Source organism: Macaca fascicularis, chromosome 11, assembly GCF_037993035.2.
Source record: "Macaca fascicularis isolate 582-1 chromosome 11, T2T-MFA8v1.1".
Classification (NCBI taxonomy): domain Eukaryota; kingdom Metazoa; phylum Chordata; class Mammalia; order Primates; family Cercopithecidae; genus Macaca; species Macaca fascicularis.
This window is the reverse complement of record NC_088385.1, coordinates 4010367-4024541: the sequence shown is the minus strand read 5'-3', so window position 1 is coordinate 4024541 and position 14175 is coordinate 4010367. Positions and strand designations below refer to the sequence as shown.

Here is a 14175-nt window from a genome sequence, read left to right as displayed (position 1 = left end):
GCTGTATGACATGCCTGGCAAGTTTCTTCCTTCCTTGAACCTTAAAAGTTCCCCATTTATACAATCAAGGATCATCTCGGGTCCCTTTCAGGTCAAAATATCTATGACACTAATTCCTGCTGAAGTGCCAATGACCGTTAATTGTGTAACTTTTCCCACAATAGTCTCGTCTTGGGAGAGGAGAAAGTCTCAACCATCACCTATTCACTTACACGGTAAAAACACACTAAACAACACATCCTGGGAATGGGGTGCCTATTTTTAGCAATGCGACCCACTGAGCCCTGCTCTAGCCACAGCCCACCGTGGCTGTCAAGGAAGGCCAAGGGGCCATGCTGAGCCGACACAGGAAGCAGAGCACCAGCCTGGAGCCTGATACCCCACAAGACCAGGACGGCAACCCTTACATTACACACCTTCTAAGGGGCTGTTCCAAGAACCAGCCCCTCACGACAGCCCTAAGCGCTGACCCTGTTTATAATCAAAGAAACTGAGACCCAGGGAGGTTCAGTAACACCCCTGCCGAAAGATGCAAAGCCAGTTAAGTGTCCAGCTAGAAACTGAGCCTGGGTGGCTGTCTGACTCTTATCCTGTGCCATGGTGGGTGATCAAGCGGCAATGCTAATGCCAGTTTCCTCTCCTCCCCCTCATCCATCCATTTTTATAGGACCTGGTTCTTTGGAAACCTCCACCCTCTGCACTCAGGTTTCCTTCCCCAGTCACCTTCTATTCAAGTTTGCACACCAGAGTTGAGCAGAGCCACCTGGGGAGAAAAAGCCACCTGCTCCTCCAACTTCAAGCAGCATCATTTTAGGGCACATCTGACCTCGTTTTCTTTGATACGCTCAGCCTGCTGGTGTTATCTGTTTTGGAGCTGCCCTTAGATGAGGGTGGGGGGAAAATGACTGCATTGGAATGAAAGGCCTGGAAGGATTCTGAATCCATACCAAGGCCCACCTGTGATTTCCCCTGGGAGGGTCCCTGGGGCTGGGAGAGAGGCATAGGAATGGGGCACAGACATTTCACTGATACTTTTATGTTATTTTATTTTTTACAGCCAAAAAAAATTATATAAGAATTGAGTCTCATTTTAAAGTAAATAAACACTTTAGGCAGATAGATTGCTGGCAGATGACCAAACTCTGTACTCGTAGGAAGTGCCTGGTGAGACAGACCAGGCCTCCCAGGACAGAGCCCTGAAGTGGGAGGAGAGGACCCCTCTTTTTCCAGGATGGGCGGGGCCTTGTGCAAAGAGGCAGATGGTGGAGTGGTTTCTGGAGCACAGGGACAAACTCTCTGCCCCCAAAATACCTCACACATCTGCTCGTTCATGCCTGAAATTCCTTCACCGAGGGGCCGTCTTTGATTCCAGTCAGAAATAGGCCTGAAATCATAAACCCACCCAAAAGACATAAAACGGTGCCTTCAAGTCATACTCCAAGGGAGCAAGGTTGCTGCGGAGTGAGGCTCTTACAACGCCTCCCAGGACAATCTGGAGGAGGCAGGACCTGACGCCCGACGGCTTCCTGATGGCCCCAAAGGTGATGAGGAGGAGTTCTGCGGCAGCCTCAGGGTGGTGCCTATCCTCACCCTGTCCTACCTGACAGGTTGCTGGCGGGCGGTGGGGATGATAAGGCTGAGAGCCCCAGGGCCACCAGGGATGAAAGAATCTGAGCCTGGGAAGCTTCATGGGCTGGGGAGGGGTGGTGCCTTTCAGAGAAGACTGAACAGGAAAAAGTCGAATATCTGGAACCAGGAAAGTGGGAGTCGCCCACACCAGGCTGCGCCCAATCTAGCTGGAGGCCTGCCTGGGGCCTCGTGTTTTAAACAGGATCTAGACAAATGGGGCCACGTGTTGAGAAGCGCGAACAGAACAGTGAGAGAGGCTCGAACCGGGTCAGGAGAAAACAGGAATGCGGGAACTGAAAGAGAATGCTCCATGTCATGGTCCATCAGGGGATGCAAATCAAACCACAGTGCGGCACCGCTTCACACCTAGGACAGCCATGATTTTTTTATAACGGAAAATAACAAGTGTTGGCAAGGATGTGGAGAAATTGGAACCCTCATGCGTTGCGGCAGGGATGTAAAATGGTACAGTCGCTGTGGAAAACAGTTTGGCTGTTCCTCAAAATGTTAAAACAGAATTACCATATGATCCAGCAATTCCACTCCTAGGTGTATACCCAAAAGAACTGCAAACAGGTGTCCAAACAAAAACTTGTGCATGAATGTTCACAGCAGCTCTATTTACAACAGCCCAAAGATGGAAACCACCCAAACGTCCATCAACGGAAGAACAGAAAAACAAAATATTGCATATACGTATAACGGAGTAGTATTCAGCCTTACAAAGAATGAAGCACTGATGCACACGGCAGCATGCGTGAGCCCTGAAAACACGCTAAGTGCAGGAAGCCAGACACAGAAGGCCACACACTGCATGATTCTATTTATACAGAATGTCCAGGAGAGGCAAATCCACAGAGAGAAAGCAGATCAGTGGTTGCCAGTGGTGAGAGGTCTGGGTGGTCATAGGTAAGGGGTGCGGGATTCATATTTAGGGTGATGAAGAAGCCACGGAAGCAAGTAGTGGTGATGGTTTTACAAACACGGTGAACGTACTAAATGCCACTGAATCACACACTTTAAAATGGTTATGATACATTTTGTATGTATTTTACCCCAAGAAAAAAAATGCTTTTAAAAAATTGAGAGGACCTTGGGAAGGACATAGTACCTGATAACAAATATCTGAGGGTCTATCCAATAGGGGTTCGAGGACAGGACCTGTCTTGCAAGTTCCCAGAGTATGGAATCTCCCGGAAGCCAAGCTCCAGCATCACAGCACACATCGCAGCCAGCATTCCCTGCACACCTGCCACGGTCAGGCCAGAAGCTTTCATCATGAGAGGATTTTCTCACTTCATACCCACAACAGCCCTAGGAGGTAGTGACTGTTATCCCCAGTTTTGGGTGAAGAAAATGAGGCTGGGAGAAGGTAGGTAACTGGTCCACAGGCATCCAGTAAGTGCAGGGGCTGAGATCCCAATGTGAGCACCTGTGCAATGGGCTGCTACCAAGCACCACCACTGGTGCAGAGAACGTGGGTTGCAGCTTCGGAAAGTCCAGGCTCAACCAAGTCCCACTGTCGCTCGCTTGCATGTGACCTCTGGCTATTTACTCAGCCAGGCGGTGCCTCAGTTTCAGCCTCTGTAAAAACTGCAATTATACCACCAACCTCAAAGGACTGCTGGGACAATGAAATGAGATGACTGTGCTCAGCAGCTCCTGGCACGTAAAGGGCTCCATAAACATCCAGTTTCATTTCTTTTTCCCAAAAGTAGAGAAAATGACAAAGATGGAGGAGACTATCTCAGCACGTAGAGTGTGTGCACCCCGTCAAAGGAGGCGAGGAGGCGCAGCACAGCAAAGAGCCACTTACACGGGCACCGGCCCCGACGACCTTGAAGGTTCTGCCCTTGAAAGCCGACGGGGCTACAACATAAGACCCCTTCCCGAGAGCGGGCTCTGCTAGGCAAGAAGGGAGTGTGATCCAAGGGCACTGGGATCCTAAAGGAATCATTGCCACAAAAAAAGAAAATGTGCAAAGAAACAGAAGGCTGGGAACAGCAAAAATAAAGTTTGCCTGTAAAAATAGAAGTAACTCACATTTTTAGAGCATGCTCATGTGTGCCAGACACTCTGCTGAGCGTTCTGTGTAGGTTATCTCCCTGACTCTGCACATCGCTGTGGGCCGGTACTATGATTATCCCCATCTCACTGATGAGGAAGCAGAAGCCGAAAGAGGTTCAGGAGCTTGCCCGAGGTCACGGAGCTCGGAACCCCGGGCCAGTCCCGAGAAGCCCTATCACCTGGATGCAGTCACCTGACTTTGGGGTGTCGCCTCCAGACACCACCTGGCCAACTCCCGCCCTCTGCTGTCCATCACACCTGGAGACGCCTTTCCAGAGCGGAAAATCAGCCCCAAGCAGCGGCAAACCTCTTGCTGCCTCGCTGTGGCCAGCAAGCGGAAGCTCGAAGCTGATGCGAAGAAGGAAACATGAGAGGATCAAGTAAATATTTGGGGAAGTGTTGTTAAATAGAGGGGAAAAAATGGTGAACTTCTGTCTTCACCAGCTCGATCAGCTTCAGGGCGAAACCACAGGCTGCTTCAAGCGGCTGCCAAACGCCCAGCCAGATCCTGCCAGTGCGCTGGCTCTGACGGCAAGAGGGCTCAGGTTTCCCAGGGTGGCGGGGCAGGGCTGGCCACCGGGGGAAGCGGAAGCAGCAGGGAAGCGACCCCCTGGCCGGCCCAACAGCACTATCCTGGTGAGGGCCAAAGAGGCAGTACAGCCGCCCAGACACCTTCCCAAGTTGCCAAGTTCGTCCCACACATCAGAGATCCACGCAGGAAAGAGACTGCAGGGAGGGATTACAGACGACCCAGGGGCCTGGGCACCTCCAAGTACACCCGACATCCAAATGGGCAGAGGGTGTGGAGGGGGTGGTCACGGATGAACAATAAACAGGGCTGTACCTCTGCCGGGCTCCCGTCACTGCTTCCCCGAGGGAGAGCTGGCCCTAGGGACGCCACTCCGCACGACAGGAACCATTCATCCTACCCTTCAGCTGCCCAGCGAGGGAATTAGGAAGATGAAAAAGGCAAATGCTGAAAGGAAGCTGAGATCTTAATTTTTTTGGCTTAAGCTAACAAGGAAGGGCTTACAACGTATCAGACACTAGGCCAAGTCCTACACATGGATTATCTCATTAAATTTTCCTAACAGCCCTACAAGGTAGTTACCACCACCATCACCGTTTCATAAGTGGACGAACTGAGTGCCAGAGAGTTAAAGGACACATGTGATGACGAGCTTGTGTGTGGTGGAATTAGGATGGAAACCCATGTGGTCTGACCTCACAACCCACACTCCTAACCAACATCCTTTACCACTTCCTGAAACAGACTCTCAGGAGGTAGTAGAAGGAATTATTAATCTCAGCTCCTAGCCTCTGAGCATTTACAGCTTCATAAAGGGGATGGACAGGCGGATCCAATGCAAAGAAAAACTACCTCGGAAAACACAAGTCACATCACTAAACATGTGCGTCCATGTGGATTATGCCAAGTCCTGTGGGTGGGTGTGCAGGCACTGGGGAGCCACTGGAGTGGCTGTAGAGGAGGAGAGTGGGCACTTTATTTTAAAATGATGCTGCACAATAGCCAAAAGGTGAAAACAACCCAAATGTCCATCACTGGGTAAAAGGGCACACAAAATGTGGTATATACACACAATGGAATATTACCCAGCCATAATGAGAGGAAATTCTGACACAGGCTACGGCATGGATGAACCTTGAGGACACGATGCTAAGTGAAGTCAGTCAGTCATAAAAGGTTAGATATTGCCTGATTCCACATATATGAAGTACCTGGAATAACCAAACATAGCCAGAAAATGAATGGTGGTAACCAGGGGCTGGAAGTAGGGGAGAATGGGAAGTTATTGTTTAATGAGCACAGAGTTTCAGTGTGGGATGATGAAAAAGTTCCGAAAATGGTTAGTGTGATGATTGCACAATAATGTACATGTAGTTGATGTCAGCTAAAAATGGTTGAAATGGTAAATTTTATGTTGTGTATATTTCACAATAAAAAATTCCAAAATATAGTGATGGTGATGTGATCATGTGCTGAATCTCAAAGTGTTTAGTCTTTGCTTTTAGTGAGGAACAGAGTGGTGACCCAGGCAGCCTTGTGCAGAGTGTAGGGGTGCCTGACTCATCATAAAGCCAGGAAGTTATTTCTTGGGAGGCTATAGGTAATTCAGCCTTTTGTGGGTTTTTTGTGGTGGCAGAGGTTGAGACAGGGTCTCACTATGTTGCCCAGGCTGGTCTTGAACTTCTGGGCTCAAGCAATCCTCCTGCCTTGGCCTCCTGGGTAGCTGGGACTACAGCTGCACCACCACGCCCAGCCTCCTCTTGTGTGTAAGGCCCCCTTGAAGACACTCTGAAATCAGGTCTTGTGTGTTTTGAAAGTTCACTTCCCACTGAGTTTGAATATCCAAGAAAGTAGGTGAGATTAGCCATTTTGTGTTGGCAGGCCCGAAAGGAGGGGATCCTACAGGTGGAACTGGAGAAAAAGTGGTCAGGGCCTGGATCTATGAGATAATGGACACTGAACCACATCCCTGGCTCAGTCTGCCACCCCAAACAACTCGAGAACAGAGACAAGAATGGGAAAGACCTGTCTGCCAAAAATAACACTATTGTAATATCAGTAGTACCGTCATGCACCACATAACAATGTTCCAGCCAGTGACGGACCACACATATGACAATGGTCCCCTAGGATTACAATGGAGCTGAAAAATTCCTATCGCCTAGTGACATCATAGGTGTCATAATCCAGCAGCACACATTCCTCATGTGTTTGTGGTGATACTGATATAAACAAGCCCACTGCACTGCCAGTCATGTAACAAAGTCTACCACAAGGTGAGCATGACACCAAGCCTGTAGTCCCAGCTAATAGGAAGGCGGAGATGGAAGGATGACTTGAACCCAGGAGTTCGAGTCTCACCTGGGCAACATAGCAAGACCCCATGAATTTTTTTAAAATATGTCTAGCACAGCACATACAATTATGGACAGTACATAATACTTAAGAATAATAAACAACGATGTTACTGGTTTATGTATTTGCTATGCTATACTTTTACCATTATTTTGGAGTATACTCCTTTAATTAATTTTCTTTAAAGTTAAGTAAAACAGGCCGGGCGCGGTGGCTCAAGCCTGTAATCCCAGCACTTTGGGAGGCCGAGATGGGCGGATCACAAGGTCAGGAGATCGAGAGACGATCCCGGCTAACACGGTGAAACCCCGTCTCTACTAAAAAATACAAAAAACTAGCCGGGCGAGGTGGCGGGCGCCTGTAGTCCCAGCTACTCGGGAGGCTGAGGCAGGAGAATGGCGTAAACCCGGGAGGCGGAGCTTGCAGTGAGCTGAGATCCGGCCACTGCACTCCAGCCTGGGTGACAGAGCAAGACTCCGTCTCAAAAAAAAAAAAAAAAAAAAAAGTTAAGTAAAACAGCCTCAAGCAGGTCCTTTACAAGGTATCCAGAGGCACTGTTGTCACAGGAGACAGCTCCGTGTCTTCCTGCCCCTGAAGACCTTCCAGCGGGACAAGATGCAGAGGTCTCACTATGTTGCTCAGGCTGGTCTCCAACTCCTGGGCTCAAGTGATCCTCCCACCTCAGCCTCCCAAAGTGCTGGGATTATAGTCGTGAGCCTCTGCACCTGGCCAAAAAAAAATTTATATAAATTTATAAGTTTAGTGTAGTCTAGCACAAGCTGGACATGCTACCAAACCTGTAGTCCCAGTTACTTGGGAGGCAAAGGTAGAAGGATCACTTGATCCAGGAATTCGAGTCCAGCCTAGGCAACACAGCAAGATCCCATGAATTTTTTATGCTTCCTGTATCGCCTGCAGAACCGTGAGTCAATTACATCTTTTTTGTTGTTGTTTTTGTTTGTTTGTTTGAGATAGGGTCTCACTCAGTTGCCCAAGCCGGAGTGCAGTGGTGCAATCACAGCTCATTGCAGCCTCGACCTCCTATGCTCAAGCAATCCTCACACTTCAGCCTCCCACCATGCCCAGCTAATTTTTGTAGTTTTTGTAGAAACACGGACTCACTATGTTGCCCAGGCTAGTCTCAAATTCCTGGACTCAAGGGATCCTCCTGCCTCCGCCTCCTAAAGTGTTGGGATTACAGGTGTGAGCCATCACGCCTGGCCCAAATCTCTTTCCTTATAAATTACCCAGTCTCGGGAATTTCTTTTTTTTTTTTTTTGAGACGGAGTCTCACGCTGTTGCCCAGGCTGGAGTGCAGTGGCGCGATCTCGGCTCACTGCAAGCTCCGCCTCCCGGGTTCCCGCCATTCTCCTGCCTCAGCCTCCCGAGTAGCTGGGACTACAGGCGCCCGCCACCGCGCCCGGCTAGTTTTTTGTATTTTTAGTAGAGACGGGGTTTCACTGTGGTCTCGATCTCCTGACCTTGTGATCCGCCCGCCTCGGCCTCCCAAAGTGCTGGGATTACAGGCTTAAGCCACCACACCCGGCCTCTTTTTTTTTTTTTTTTAATGTTTTTTTTTAATGCTGAAAATGTTGCCGTAAGGGACAGAAGGATGTGTAAAAAGAAAGGAAAAGGCACAGTAATTAAGTCATCCTTAGAAATGATGAGGTTTTCTTCCTTTCAAATAACTTCACTTTAATGTAACTTCAAGCCCAAACATTCAGGTATTTCTTTATAGCAGCGCAAGAACAGCCTAATACAGGGGTACCATTTTAAATCTTTTATACTGAATTTTTAGTGTACACGTAGCAAAGATACGGTAAAGACACACATGTCCAAATTACTCTGGCAGCTCCAGCGTATAGACACACAAATACTATCGTGTTAGAATGGCCTGCAGTATTCAGCACAGAAGCATGCTGTACAGATTTGGAGCCTAGGAGCAAAAGGCTCTGCCTTAGCATGTGTAGTAGGCCATACCATCTGCACATGCAGGTTTGTGTAAGTGCACTCTGATGTTCACGCAGCAGCAAAATCACCTAACAGTGCATTTCTCAGAACACATCCCAGTTGTGGAGCAATGCATGACTGTACTGTTATTGATCCCTTATTAAGCATTTTATAAGTCCTCTCCTTTAATCCTCACAACATCCCTGTGAGGTCTTAGCGATTACATGCATTTGACAGAGGAGGAAAGTGAAGCTGCAAAAGGTCAAGAGAAGTGTTCGCAGTCGCTACCCTAGTCAGCCAGGATCTGGATCTCTCATCCAAAACTTATTTTCTCAACCACCATAGGAGAGCATTTTCGCTAGACACTTGAATACAACAAACGCAACAGAAGTCTCCACTGCTGGGAGGGAATATTGCCACAAAGGCCAGTATTCATCCAAACAACAGGTTTCGAGCCCTTAAATGCCTGGCGATGTGCTGAGTCCTGGTTCATAATCCATGAAACACAAACAAAAAGGCTGTTCTTGGGTTATGATCACAAGCATTCTCTGGGCTCGCTTGAGGGTCAGTTTCAAATGTATTGTCGGCCACAGAACTGTGTTAAAACAACGAGCTTCCCTCCTTCCCATTCCTCTGTGGTGAAACCAGGCTGCCCTGGTGTCGCCCAGCAGGCCACAACAACAAGGTATTATTTTAAATTGGGCTTTCAAAGGCCATTTAAGGAAGGAGTAGCAAATTCTTCTATCTGACAAAGATCATCTGAACCACAGAGAAAAAAAAACAATGAAAATGCATGAGAAGAAAGAAACTTAAATTAGGGTCTTCTTAAAGAGTGAAAAATACGAAATGTCTCTCTCGCCACAGTATTCGGAAAAACAGCCAGCGGAAACAATACATATTTTTTAAAGTCATTCTTTAGTTGTAAATTTACATCCAATTAAGGGAGAAAACTGCAGGGGTAAGAATGTGTTAGAAGAGAGGAAGAAGGAACTCCAATGCAGAGGCACCATCTCCCAAGCACATTTAAAGCCCTGTTCTGGAAAGTGCTGGAGCCTGTTTTCCAGTGAAAGGTGCTGTGCTAAGCACACAGCAGAACACCCTGCAACCCTCTGAGACACCAAAGCACTTCTGGTGTTTTTGTTGTTGTTCACTAGAGAAATGTTAGCAAGCACATAACATAAAAAGAAATCACTTATAATCACTAACTACCATTAGCATTTTTGGTGTATTTCCTCTAATCTTTCTTCTTTTTTGAAAAAATTAGGATTTGTAGTTTTATATCTTACAATATTTGCTTGACATTTTTTCATTAACATTATCTTGTTTTGTTTTTTCAGAGACAGGGTCTCACTCTGTCACCCAGGCTAACGCGCAATGGCACGATCATAGCTCACTGCAGCCTCCACCTCCCAGGCTTAAGTAATCCTCCCACCTCAACCTCCCAAATAGCTGGAACCACAGAGGCACACCCCTATACCTGACTAATTTATTAAAAATTTTTTTGTAGAGACAGGGGTCTCACTATGTTGCCCAGGCTGATCTCGAACTCCTAGGCTCAAGCGATCCTCCTGCCTCAGCCTCCCAAAATGCTGGGATTACAAATGTGAGCCACCACACCTGGCCTATTTTGAGTCATTATACATAATTTTTGAAGACATAATTTTTAAAAGCCCATACAGTGGCCCATCAGGCCGGTCGCAGTGGCTCACACCTGTAATCCCAGCACTTTGGGAGACCAAGGCAGGCGGATCACCTGAGGCTAGGAGTTCGAGACAAGCCTGACCAACATAGAGAAACCCTGTCTCTACTAAAAATCCAAAATTAGCCAGGTGTGTTGGTGGTGCAAGCCTGTAATCCCAGCTACTGGGGAGGCTGAGGCAGGAGAATTGCTTGAACCCAGGAGACCACGCCATTGCACTCCAGCCTGGGCAACAAGAGTGAAACTCTGTCCAAAAAAAAAAAAAAGAATGTATCAAAATTTATGTAACTAATTTTCTATTGTTAGACATTGAGTATGCTTCCAGTTTTTAGCTACTATAAATAGTGCTGCAATGAAAAAATATACATATAACTTCTTTAGTATAAACTCCAAAGAACAGAATTATGAATGAATGTTTCTAAGGCCCTTGATATCAACTTCCAAATAATTGTACTAAAAATAATTCTAAGCAATGTTTCATTTTTGCAACTCTCGACATAAATGGCACTACATCTCAGTATTTTCTACATGGACAGTTTAAGTCATGCTGACAGATAAATCTGTCCTGTGGGCCTGGGATTTCCCACTTCTGTTTTGAAGTGTCTTCTACTAGTTGCTCATATACCAGCTGAAAATGTGCTTCCAAACTACCCTGGCAGCTCCACTGCTAGCACCAACCACACTGTGTCTTACATCAGAGGCAGCTGGTGGCCTGCCTGCTTCCGGGACTCCAGGAGTGCAAGGACCAAGCCCGGCTCACCTCTGCCTCCTCCCTGCACAGCTCCTTTTAAACCTCTCATCTTCCATCCACAGTTCTCAAACTATTTTTTAAACTCTTCCGCACATCCTCATCCCTCCCTGAGTCGTGTGTCACAGGATACGAAGTGGGAAGGATCTGAGGCCGTGGGCAAGCTCCCTAGCCTCTTGGCCTTCAGACTCATCTGTAAAATGAGGGTAATCATCCCTCTCCCAGAGACTGCCTGCAAGGATTAAGGTAGATAATGCACGCAAAGCTCTTAGTAACCATAACGGGAGCCTTAGAAAATACTCAATAAATAATAGTTTTTTCCAAAAAAAAAAAAATACATAATAACAAACCCACCAAAAAATTGTTTAATCCTCTACACACTGGAGGAGATTAATGAATCATACAGCTGTCCCTCTCATCTGAAGCTTGCCCAGGCCCTAAATGCCTGGAGAGAGACTCAGAACCTTTGGGGACTGTGCCAAACCCACTGAGTCTCAGGCCAAGGGCTAGGGAGGTCTGGCAATGCCAGGCTTGGGACGGCGGGCGGGCAGCTGGTCAGCACAGAGCCACAGAAGCTCTAGGTCAGCTGTGCACAAAGAAGGGTTAAGGACAAGCTACGGGGAAACCAAAAAGAAACAGCCTGAATCAATCCAACTGGGACAGAGGGCACCAACAGCAAGCAGGGAAGTGGTTCAAGGGGCAACAGGTTCCTCCCAACTGGCAGCTTGGATGCAGGTGAGGGACGCAGATGGCGCTCCTGAGCTGACCCTAGACAAATCTCCTGTTGTTCGTCAACGAGGCTGGAGTTGAGTCACTGTGGCATTGTCCAGCCACTCTATCAGGAGGAAACAGCTGGACAGACCAACACGAAATGCAGGAAGCCTCAAGCTCCACCAGGGCTCCCTGTGGGGCCCCTCCCTGTTTGGGAGGCCTAGCATCCTGCCTGCCTGTCCCCCAGGGACCCTTGACCAACCCTGAAGCATCCACTGTCCAAACAGACATCCCTGTTTCCTGCCTCCAAGTGCCCAGGGCAAAACGCAAGCTCTCTGTGTGGCATTTTGGCAGCCCTCCTAGGGGCAGGGAGGTGGGGTCACCTGCTTTCAACCTGCCAGTAAATAGAAACCAAGGTGTAGGAAAACAAGTGGTAGAGAAAAAAACAACGACATTTAATTAATTCGGAAAGGACATACTGTGTAGCAAGAGGACAGTTTTTCTCTGGACTAAAACATGAGCAACATCTAAAAGTGGGCGTCACCTCCCTGCAGGAGCACATTCGGACAGACTGGGGACTCAAAGCTCTCTGTTAAGAGGGGTTCTTGCCAACTTCCTTATCTATGGACATGAACTGGGTCTCCTAGGCTCAGATAAAAGATCCAAAATCCCTGTTAGGATTTAGAAATAACTCAGGGCCAGGCGCGGTGTCTCACACCTGTAATCCCAGCACTTTAGGAGGCCGAGACAGGAGGAGACCAGTTTGAGACCAGCCTGGACAACACACACAAAAAAAATTTAATTTACCAGGCATGGGGGTGTGTGCCTGAAGTCCTAGCTACTCAGGACTTGATCTGCTGCTAGCCTAGCAGATCAAGGCTGCAGTGAGCTATGACTGTGCTACTGCACACCAGCCTGGGTGACAGAGCAAGTCTCTATCTATTTTTAAGAGAAGAAAGGAGGGGAGGGGAGGGGAGAACTCAGATAAGCAGCAAGATGGTTCACAGTTTAAAGTCAGATAGACTCAAGCTGGAATGCTGCCCCTAACAGTAGCTATGTGACTGATACAGCCCCAACAGTAGCTATGTGACTGATACAGCCCCCAACAGTAGCTATGTGACTGATACAGTATATATAACTTCACAGCCTTCAGTCAAGGTTTGCAAACTCAGGTACCTACGAGGTGGAAAACATAAATTCAGGAAGCTAGCTGTGTACAAGGGCATGTCCCAGCACTGTGCCAAGACTGAGGGGTCAGGAAAGCACAGCCCTATATGGAGGTGGTACCTGAGAGTCAGATCCAGCCAATTGTTGCCACTGGGCAGCACAGGCTCAGGGTAACTAGACCTTCCAAATTTAAAAAGCCAACATCGGCTAGGTGCAGCGGCTCATATCTATAACCCTAGCACTTTCGGAAGCCAAGGCAGGAGGATCGCTTGAGCTCAGGAGTTTGAGACCAGCCTGGGCAACATAGTGAAGCCTTGTCTCTACCAAAAAAAAAAAAAAATTTTTTTAATTAGCCAGATATGGTGGCACGTGCCTGTGGTCCCAGCTACTCAGGAGGCTGAGGTGGGAGGATCACTTGAGTTTGGGAGGTCGAGGCTGTAGTGAGATGTGATCACACCACTGTACTGTAGCCTGGGCAACAGAGCAAGAACCTAGAAAGAAAAGAAAAGAAAAGAAAAGAAAAAGAAAACAAGGACAGGAGGACAGAAAGACAGAAAGAAAGAAAAGCAAAGCAAAGCCAACATCCTTATTTTGAAAAATTTCTCCAGTGTGTCAGTTGGGCCCAAACAAAATGCATCTGTGGCCTGGATCAGACCTAGCGGCCACTGGATTGCAACCTCAGCTCTAAGCCTGAGATCTGCAAAACGGGGGCAAAGAAAAGAGCCTCGCTTTGGGAGAATGAGATGGGATTAGGTCTGTCAAGCATTTCACGCCGCCTGACACACAGAAAGCACTTGATAAATGGTGACTATTAACTAGGCAGCGTTGGAAGGGACTTCAGGAAGACCCACCCCAACCTTCTTGTTCCACAAGATGAAACTCAGGTCCTACGACTGAGCCACAACCTGCAAAGGAGCCGGTGGCCAGCGGCAGGCTGGACCCAGGCCCACTGACTCCCACCTGAGTTCTGAAGGCCCAAGCCGCCTCTCTCACTTACAGAAGCAGTTTATCACCCACCACTCCACAAGGGTCCCTCCTGGGGGCTGGTCTACCCCGTTACGGGCATCTCCCCCAAGGGAAGTGTTGTGTGTACATCTTTTTGATTCACCAGCAGAGCTCAGCCTCACCTCGGGCAGGTGATGGGGGCTTGGTCAGCAAGAACTGACTGACTGATCCGTGGCAATGCTCTCCCAGCTCTCCCGGCCCCGCAGTTCAGTTTACACTGTATGTGGTCCTTGGCCCAGGCCTGCGCCAAGGTCAACCTCCTGCCCTAGCCCAACCCGGGCTAGTGGAAAGGAAACGCTGGGCATAAAAGGGGGT

At 48.2% G+C, this 14175-nt stretch overlaps 1 protein-coding gene across 10 annotated transcripts in view; it reads right to left on the bottom strand.

Annotated features, from left to right (window-relative positions):
* TSPAN9 (tetraspanin 9) overlaps positions 1-14175 on the bottom strand; it is a 211715-nt gene that overhangs the window by 150913 nt on the left and 46627 nt on the right. The window lies entirely within an intron of this gene.